General features: G+C 31.9%; 1 protein-coding gene across 5 annotated transcripts in view; it reads left to right on the top strand.

Annotated features, from left to right (window-relative positions):
• LOC117179461 (nose resistant to fluoxetine protein 6-like) overlaps positions 1-10,683 on the top strand; it is an 824,251-nt gene that overhangs the window by 611,835 nt on the left and 201,733 nt on the right. The window lies entirely within an intron of this gene.

Below are 10,683 nucleotides of genomic sequence, written 5' to 3'. Positions count from 1 at the left end.
CCGAATTTAAAAGAAATTAAAGAAATTGGCGATTCTGAAATTCATCTTGTTTGGATAAAAACTCAATTATTTGATTGAAAAATTGATTATTTTGTTGAATATTTAACCATTTTGTAAAAAAAGTCCTCTTTTCTATCAAAAGTTCAACTATCTTGTTAAAATTTTTATTATTTTTATTTAAAGGTTCATCTCTTTCGTTGAAAATACATTTTTGAAACTGACAATTAATCTATACCATTTTTGGTTAAAAAACCATGTATTTTATTCAAAATTCGTCTTTCTTTGTAGAAATTCAATTGTTTTATGAAAATTTTATGCTTTTTGATTAAACATTACATTTTTCTGTTGAATTATCAACTTTAAATATTTTTGGGTTGCAAATTCGTTTTGTTGTTAATGCAACTATATTATAAAGAATTAAAATCATAATTATTGGGTGGAAAATTCGATTATTTACTTAAAGTTGAACTACTTGGTAAAAAAATTTTTTTTTTCTTATTAACTACACATCTTCTTAAGTATAAAAGTCAATTATTTCACTAAGAGTTGAACTACTTTGTACATTATTTATTTTATATGATGCAAACTTCTGTTAAAAACAAGAATCCAACGACCAAACCCGGACCACAATGATCCAACAAAAACAAAAAATTCTATTGTAATCTGAACAAAAAATTCGGACAAAAATAAAACAGAGGAAAGAAAAATGAGAAGGCATTTATGATTCAAAAAACGGTCCCGGATGATCATGCAATAATTTCTTTGTATGTTATTGCAATGTTTCCGAGTATACCCCTTGAATTAGTTAAACAGGAAACTTTAAATAGATGGGATAATATAAAAACTCGTACCTGATTATCTCGAAAAGATTTCATCTTAGGTATAGTTTTTATTATGGAATCAACTTCTTTTAAATTTAATGGATCTTTTCATAGACAGAGGTCTGGTACTCCCATAGTTTCAGTCATTTCTCCGATTTTAGCAGAAATAGTGATGGAAGATTTGGAGTTTTTTATTTTTGGAAAATTAAATTTTGTTTTGCCTTTTTATTTTCGGTTTGTCGACGATACCTTATTATGTGTTCCTCTAGAAAAATTGCAGATGGTCATTGATACTTTTAACAGTTTTCATCAAAAACTTCAATTTACTCATGAAATAGAACAGAATAATAGAATCAGTTTTTTGGACCTAGAAGTAATTAAGGGTTGAGATGGTAATATCATCACCAATTGGTATAGAAAAAATACATATTCAGGTAGAATTTTAAATTTCCTTTCTGCTCATCCCTTTCAAAACAAAATTGCAGTAATCAAAAACTTAGTTGACAGAGCTCTAGGTTTGTCTCATTTTTCATTTCACACAAGAAATTTGAATATTGTTAGGAATATCCTTTTTCTGAATCATTATCCACAAAAGTTAATTGAGAAACACATTAAAATTAGAGCTCAACAAATCAAAAACAAACAGAGTAATAATTTGCTTGCTGATATTGCTGATAAACAGAAAGAGTTAAAGGAATATAGTTTGTTTAATACCTTTATTCTTCCATTTTTTGGTCCAATTTCTAAAACTATTGAACAAATCTTTAAAAAAAATTTAATTCATTCCATTTTCCGTATACCATTTACAATGGATTCAGGGATCAATTTTTGCAAAAATCTTTTGTATAATTTGGAAAAGGGTGGTGTTGTTTATAAGATCACTTGCAGGATCTGTAAGCTGAATTACGTGGGACAGACTGGCAGACTTCTTAACACTAGGATAGAGGAACACGAAGGTGATGTTCGTTTGGGACGCTGTTACAAGAGTGTTCTTGCCAGCCATACAAAGGCATTTGTTGATGTTGACCATGAGTTTGACTGGGATAATGTTCAAACTTTGCATAGTGAAAATAATGAGAGAAAGAGGGAATTCATGGAAATGCTTTATATTAAAAAACAAAAAAGTTATCTATTAATTTAACAACCGATTTGGATAAGTTAAATAAAAGTTATGCTAATATGATTAATTAAATTTAACGATGCTGTTTCATGAATACTGTTTTTCTTTTACAATCTCTATTTCTGATGTAATTGTGACAGATATTTATATTGTGTTTACAACCGATTGGCCTACTGACCCTCATTCGATTCTCAGGTATCAAAGAGAGAGCATATGTTCGTGGGTGTTGTCAATTTTTACCATTTAAATTTTTCTTGCCTTGATAAGTACGAGTACTGAAACGTTGGTAATGCAATTTTATTTATTTTTAACTTGCATTTTTAATGTTATTTTATTGTAATTGGATGATAATAAAAATAAAAAAGACGAAAGAAAGAAAAAGAGAAGGAAAGGGATGTGGTTGGCTGCCTTCTCATTTTTCTTTCCTCTTTTTTACTTTTGTCTGAAATTTTTTTTCAGATTACAATAGTATTTTTTGGTATGTTCGTTGTGGTCCGTGTTTGGTCGTTAGATTCTTGTTTTTAACAGGAGTTTGCATCAATTTGATTATTGGACGTTAAATAAGATTTTAATTGGATTTTAATCTAATTTAAATTTCTTACATTATAATTTATATTTTATACTTGGAATAACGTAACCTCAAAATATACGCATATAAAGAGGCGCGCGAAGTATTCAAATCATGAGAATCGCCAGCATCGAAATCTGGAAATATTAAAATCCCAATCTCTTCATTTTATTTCAAAGCAGATAGAGATATAAATAGAACCGCCGAAGTGTTCCGACCGGCAATCGTGCACCTTCGAGTTTTTAAATTTAGAAGAGGAGAAATGGGTTGCGCGCGTAACCCAGTCATTTACATCGTCTCCTACTATATTCACACGGACATAGACGTGTGATAGATAGAATCGGACCACATCTCGTTTCAGATCTGGGATCACTGGGCCAGCTGTGGTGCTCGATTCTGCTTGCGCGAAGAAAAGGGAAACCTCGACGCTTGCCGAGAGATCTCGCAGCGAGACTGGACGTTGCTCGAATCTTCTGCATTGAAGAAGCTTGCCGCGAGCTTCGCGAGCCTTGCCGATAACAGTGGTGTAGACAGGGGCGAAGCTTGGGCCCCCGAAACTAAGTTTTTTCATTATTTAATTCCCTTTTCCCCCTTTCCCTTTTGACAAGTTGGTTGTCGATATTTGAAAATAATCAAACATCAAAAATCCGCTTCTTTTATCCTACGAATGATGGAGTCAGTGAAAATGTTTGGCAAGACCCCTAAAAAACCACCCTTACTATACCCACACGTACAATGATCAAAATTATAAATTTGATTGCCGATATTCGAAAATATAAAAACGTCAAAAATCCGCTCTTTTATCCTACGAATGATGGAGTCAGTGAGAATGTTTAGCAAGCCCCCTAAAAAAGCACCCTTACTACACCCACACATACAATGTTCAAAATTACAAGTTTGATTGTATGAAAAAATTCCACGCTTGTCCACGAGGGGGGCCGGGGGGGGGGGGGGGGGGGGGGGGGGGGTCGAGCTAGAATCCACGGTGACACACATTTCCCTAAATCGGTGGAAAATATACTGAAATGAGACAAGGTATACTCTAGGTATAGAGCAATTTTTATATTGTGCTCACGCACAATATAATTTTTATTTTTATTTTTATTTTTTTCATGACTTTTTCTTTCAAATCCAAATTATGTTTAAGCTCACGTTCTTCAGCTAATTCAAATTTTTTCAGTCAATTCATCACTCCTTTTGGACATCTTATAGTCCAGTAGCGTATTTTGCAACAATTTATCGTTAAACTCGTCAAAAATTCGAGTGAAAAAACGTCATTTTAGTACTCTTGAAACCCACAGGGAATGATTGTTTGGATATTAAAAACTAACAATAAGTTTGACTGGCAGCTCCTGAGTGGTGCCAAGTTAACTGGCAAACTGTCAAGCATGTAAAAAATTCGAGTGAAAAAACGTCATTTTAGTACTCTTCAAACCCATTGAGGATGATTGTTTTGGTGCAAACAACTAACAAAGAATTTGACTATTAGCTCCTGAGTGGCGCCAAAGTTAACTGGCAAACTGTCAAACATGTAAAAAATTCGGGTGAAAAACGACATTTTAGTACTCTTCAAGAGTACTAAAATCACGTTTCTTGACTTGAATTTTTGACATGTTTCACAGTCTGTTAGTTAACTTTGCCACCACTAAGGAGCTGCCAGTCAAACTTATTGTTAGTTTTTGGCATCCAAACGATCATTCCCCGTGGATTTGAAGAGTACTAAAATGACGTTTTTTCATTCGAATTTCCGATCAGTTTAATGAAAAATTGTTGCAAAATGCACCAACAGCTGTTAGCCAGTCAACGAGTTTCGAACTGTTGACATATGGAAACAAAAGAATCTGAAATTTTAGTGAGTACTCAATGACGTCCATGGAATTGTCGCGACCTCCCGGACATTTTGAAGACTAATAATATCTATATTTTCATAAAATACGTCCACGTGGACAAAGTAGTTGCGTCGGTATGTGCCTGTCCGTCCGGCATCGTCGTCATCGACGTTGTTGTTGTGGTTAGAGTTAATAAATTCCCGAGAATTTAAGTTCAGGTTATATAACCGAGAATATGACAGAATTTAGGAGAATTTAAAAGAATTTATGATTTTTAACAATATTTTTTATTGTTCAGGTTGTATCAACGGTTGAATATTAATTTTTTTCTAGCTCAGAAATATTCAGGAATTTTAAATATGATAAGCAGTAGCTCATTAATTATTTAACACTGTTAGACTGAAACTCTATAATAAATAGAACGAAGTGGTATAAGAAGACCCCACTCCCGGAAAAGTTAGACGCGTGAGATTTTCAAAATTGTCTGATCATTCTTTGAATAATTTTTCATTTTCAACAAAAAGAAACTTTTCATTTTCAACAATTTCAATTTTCAACAAAAGAAAAGAACTTTAAAACCAAAAAGACGAATTTGCAACAATTAATTATTTTTCACTCAAAAAATAAATAAAAGTTTATTTAAATTATTGAACCTTCCAACCAGAACACAAATGTTCTTTACACAAATTCAATTTTTAAACAAAAAATATGACTGTTCAACAAGAAATGGATTTTTAACGAAACTGATGCATTTTTAAAAGAAAAAGGAAGTTTCAAAATTTTCAAAATTTTTACAAAAAAATGCGAATTTTTAACTAAAAAATATCCATGCTAAAAAATTGGAAAACTTACATTTTCTGTTCAAAAATGAATTCTAAACCAAAAAAAGAAGTATTTTCCTCTAAACTGTTAAATTTTCAACCAGGGATAAGCCTTCAATAAAAAAATATTTCACAGTGTAGTTTAACTTCGACCTAATTAGTTGAATTTTCAATAAAAAGAGATTAATTTTCAACAAGATAATTAAACTTTTAACCAACGAGATAATTATTCAACTTAAAATATAAATCTTTAACAAAAAAGTGATTTCTTAACAATGCAATTCAACCAACTGTTTCAAACAAATTAGTTAAATTGCCAAAAAATATGAAATTTATCTTGCATTTTTGTAACATAAAAGTAAGTTTCTACGAAAAAAATTCAATTTTCTATCCAAAAAGACGATTTTTTTTATCGAAAAGGATGAAATTTTCATTCTCGGTAACATTCTCATTCTCGTTACCGTTCCCAAAGTAGTATAACCGGCTCAGAACTCTAGTTGCGGTTGACTGTATAGCGAATAACTTTCGAAATAATAGTCGAATTGGATTGTTCATTGGCTCCCCGTTATAGGGACCAAAAATAAAGATCGAGTTCGTTTACCTGCCATTTCTGATAACAATTTAAAAAATTAGAACTTTTTCAAAAATTTTAAGACCACTTTTACCAAAAATTCAAAATTCTATCGACAATCATTTATAGCCCACAAAAATATGCACAATTTATCCCAATGACTTGTATGGATAAAATCAAAATTACAAAAGTTATAGGATTTTCAAAAAACCAAACGAAAATGGACCTTTGAAGTAAAAAAAGCGTGATATGGAAAAAAGTGCAGAAGAGAAAACCGTTAATTTTCCAAGGCCCTGCATTATTCTTTTATTATCTTTTTGAATTTTGTTTTAAAAAATCGAAAATTCAAATGTTGATCACAAAAAAATGAATCGCATTCTTATCCATAATGAGTTTTATGCGAAAAATGACTTTCGCGAATTTCATCAAATGTCGATGTTTTGAGGGCCCCTGAAGTTAAAACAAAGCAAAATACGAAAAAAGATAGATCGACAAAAATTGTGCAACAGATTGTAATGAATTCGTTTTTTTATAGGATGAATAGTTTTTGTTTCATTGATAAAAAACAAAATTGAAAATCAAAAAATTAAATTGTGTGCAAGCGATACAAGTTACGAGCATAAATGAGACAACATTTATTCAACAAACAAGGATTTACAGATTTTTTACGAATATTTTAATTTTTTTATATATGAAGCTGAATTTTTCTTTAATCGTAAAAGCCAAGATTAAAAATGACAAAATCTATATAAAAACGAGGCAATAAGAATCAGTTTCTTTTTAATTTCCATGCATATTATGAATTGTAATGATATAGATTTATTGGAATGTTACATGTTTCAGCTCAGCCAACAATATAATTTAATGCAAAATAAGAAAGGAGTATTAAAGCAATCACGATAAATACAATTTGTACTTTATTTTGGAATATCTTAATAAGCATTCCCAAGCAGAGTTACATAAAAATGTATTATATTTAACATAAAAATGTTGAGCATAATATATATAAAAGTTGTTTTTGTGTGTGCACAAAATGGAGTTGGTTTTTACGAATAAAACAAAATATAAAAAAAGTAACGTTTCTCTTCTCTTCACCCGAGTCTAAATTTAGGCCCTACTTTAAAGCCGTATCTCCTACCTTCGTAGGGGCTGGAAGCTGTAAAGTAGGTTCTAAGTAAGCAGCAATTTCAATGTAATTTAAACTATACTTTAACGCTAAAAGTGTCCGAAGTCGGCCGTTTTTCCACGTTTAGCGTCAAACTAGGGTCTGTATTTAAGATAAATAAGATCCTCTTTTAAAGCTCAAACTACTACTATAGGACTTGTGGCATCAAAGCTAATTAGAGCTAATTTGAGCCCGTGGTACCAAATTTTGGGCTCTTTTATTTTTTGTAGAAAATAGTGTTTGCGCGAGCTTAACGTTAAGCTGGCCGAACATTGCTATAAAACGTACTAAAAATGATTTCACGCAAAATTCTCCTTATAGAATAATTTCGGGCTCATTTAAGACTCTGGGAATATGATAATGAAAAATGAAAAAATTATTTAAACAATTTTCATTTAAACAATTCTAGTAAAAATGAAGTAAACAAATTTCTTCCTTTAATCTATGTTAAGGCTCACCTAGAGCTCTATAAATACGATATTTAAATTTAACAAAAAATTGTTTAAACAATTATTGTTTAAACAAATTTGCCATGAAAAATATTTTTTCTTTTCTCTCATACAATTTCAGACTCATTTAAGGCTCCTGAAAAATCTTCGATCGAAGGTCGCGCGATATTTCCTTTGCCCTTTTTTTTTTGTTATATATGGTGTCGTGCCGAAAAGGGAGGTAGTTTTGAAGTCTGGTTTTGTAATTGTAAATCTTTCTCATGCTTATTTAGCATAGAATTATTGAATTTAGAATTATTGAATTATTGAATTATTGAAATTAGAACTGGCTAAATTTATAAATCACTTAAAAATATAATTTAGGAAGAAAAAAAAAAGTTTTCAACTAGAGATTAATTTTTGAAAAAAGTATATAAATTTTTAACAACATATATAAATAGATTAATTACAGATCATGTGTTAAATAAAAATTTTAAAGCAAAGTTCAAGCAAAGCCCACAAATAATGTTATGTATTTCACGATATGGCGTGTGCCGCAGTGCCATTTAATGAAATTTCTATTCTGCTATATGAGCGCCCCCACCAAAGAAATTCTTCTCCTCTTCGTTATAATTCAGCCTATCGATCTGGAGAACGGTTCAGATATCGAATAACGTATCTATGATACGAGTAGGCGCTCGCTAGTGATGAACTCGACATGATATCTGCCTGCAGTCCTGATCGGCGAGCTTCGCCGCCTTCGCGCGTTCACCAAGAAGATCGCATTTGACAACGTCGAGTTTCCCGGTGGACAGGAGAAGAGCTGGCGAGGAGCGGATTTTACGCTCTCCACGCATTTCGCTCTCACTCCCTGCAGAAAACCCATAAGAGTGAGAGAGATAGAGAATGGTCCGTCTCTTTCAATCTTATGGGTTTTCTGCATGCAGGCTGCCTGCTTGCAGAGGCATGAAAGCACCCTAAGATTCTATTATTGTGAAAAAATCTTGAGGTTGGCGACCCTGCCGCTCCCCAGAAAGTGCGCAAAAAGTTTAGGAAACGCTCCCCTGGTGTACCCTCATGACTCTCACACATATCCCTTTACCCCATTAATCCAGTCGCCACTAACACTTCTGTATGCACTAATAAATTCCCCAAGCTTTTCAAAGAGTCAAAAAAAAAGGCACTAAAACAGGTGGGTCTAGTCCTAAACTTCAATAATGATAAAAAAATTTTTAAAAAAACTATTTACAACAAAAACCTTTTTTCATAATTATACACATTTAGGACCAGACCCATCATTCTTAGTGCTTCTTGTTTAGTATCTCAAATTTTCAACTCGGTGTGGCGTTTCGTATGAATATAAGTTGAGAAATAAAAAAGTCGCAGTAAGGTAGGAATCTGGTCACGTGATCCACTCATTACATGGCCTTAACATAGCTGAGAAGAAATAAAATTTTTTTGCGTCTTGCACTTTTTTCTTATGATAAGCCATTAGCAATGTACAACGTTATAAGCAAATGAATCTTTAACGAAATTTCCATATTTGCACATTTGTACTTAGAATCTATAATTCAGATAAATTTAAAACTTTTACACTGTCTATATAAAGGATAGATCTCTTTGAAGGAAAAAGAAATCTTCCGATCGAATAAAAACTTCTCTCCTTAAATGTTTGTTAAAAAGTTGTTATTTTTAAGAGGAAACCGTTTAGTATCTTCATTTATTAATACACAATCATCCAGATCAATCCATATCATAATGTTGCTTCAAATTGTTGTAAAAGCTTTATCAAGCATTATTAACATAATTTGTTGTCTTAATTTCGTTTTCTAAATTGTTTACAACAATTTATATAAATAATGACCCTCAATTACCATAATTGACTTAAATTTTTTGTTTATTAATTCTTGACATAGGATTAAACTTTTTACTTCCTTCATATGTTCTCGTACGATGAGAGATTATTTATTTATAGGCTTATAAACAATGCGATCACCTTTTTTATATCCTTAATTTTACCATAAAGAATGTAATTATCTGGGGTAGCATTTTTGATATCTGACCCTTATTGTTTATAACTATTGTTATTAACTAAAAAGTTCAATTAAGCATATCGTTGCTTTCTTAACTTTTTTTTAATCAATGGCACACAATAAAGCTTTTCACTCTCGTGACAATCATTATAAACAATAAGATCCAGATATCGAAAGTAATACCCACGATAATTACATTATTTATGGTAAAATTAAGGATATAAACAAATAACTTGTATTTATAACAAATACATTGTTTATAAGCCCATAAATAAATAATCGCTGATCATATGAAAAAATCTCATAAGAGTGCAAAGTTTTATTTTGTTTCATAGATTAATAAAAAAATTAAGGAAAAATCGATTTTCTCAATTGAGCGTTTTTATTAATGACAATAGTTATGAACAATAAGGGTCAGATATCGAAATTGCTACCCAAGATAATTACATTATTTATGGTAAAATTAAGGATATAAAAAAGGTAATCGCTAATAACTTGGAAATTGTGGCTTTCAGAGGAGGGTATGTATATAAAAAATACATTGTTTATAAGGCCATGGAATTCATGGCGTTCATGGAATTCATTCCGTGAAGTGCTTGAATTCCGTAAATTGCTTGAATTCTGAACGGAGAATAATAATAATTGCAGTACCTGTATGCTGTTTGCCGTATGAGTATGCGTACTAGCATGAGGGGCCAACTAAAAAAATGGAGTGATTCTTTTAGACGACCGATGACAGAGTGGTCTTTCTAGACGATCACTCCAAGAGGGGATTTTTTAACATGCAGGTTTCGAAATGCATTCACTATAGACCTATTGCATGAGAACTTTGCATAGATTTTAAATATATTTTCTTCCTTATTGAGAGAGATTTTTCTCTAACAAAAGAAAAAATTGAGGAATTTAAATATTTTCCAAACTTATCTTTATATCTTACAAAAAATCTTATTTTCAAAAAATGAGAAAGCCCATCATTTGATGTATGTCAGAACGAAAAAAATGAGAACCTCAAGAGTCCAGCAATTTGTTCACACGCCTCCACTTGAAATTTTCCGAGAGGCAATTCCAAGTGAAGGCCTAACGTGACAAATTGAGGATTCTTGAGCTTCAGCGACGAGTTTGCCTACCCCCTTGTAAAGTAATTACTATTGTTTCGACACATCTGCCGCTGGCCTGTGTAACGGTAAATGCACGAAAAGATCCTCAGCTCATGAAAAACACGAGGCTGCCGTCGTGTTTTCGTTCCGTACGAAAACTCGACAGCATGCTTTAATCACGTACGCCAGTGCCTTCTCTTTCCCTCCCACGCGCGTTATCTCCTTTCCTT

This window comes from Belonocnema kinseyi, chromosome 9 (assembly GCF_010883055.1).
Source record: "Belonocnema kinseyi isolate 2016_QV_RU_SX_M_011 chromosome 9, B_treatae_v1, whole genome shotgun sequence".
Classification (NCBI taxonomy): Eukaryota; Metazoa; Arthropoda; class Insecta; order Hymenoptera; family Cynipidae; genus Belonocnema; species Belonocnema kinseyi.
This window is presented reverse-complemented; position numbering and strand designations above follow the sequence as displayed.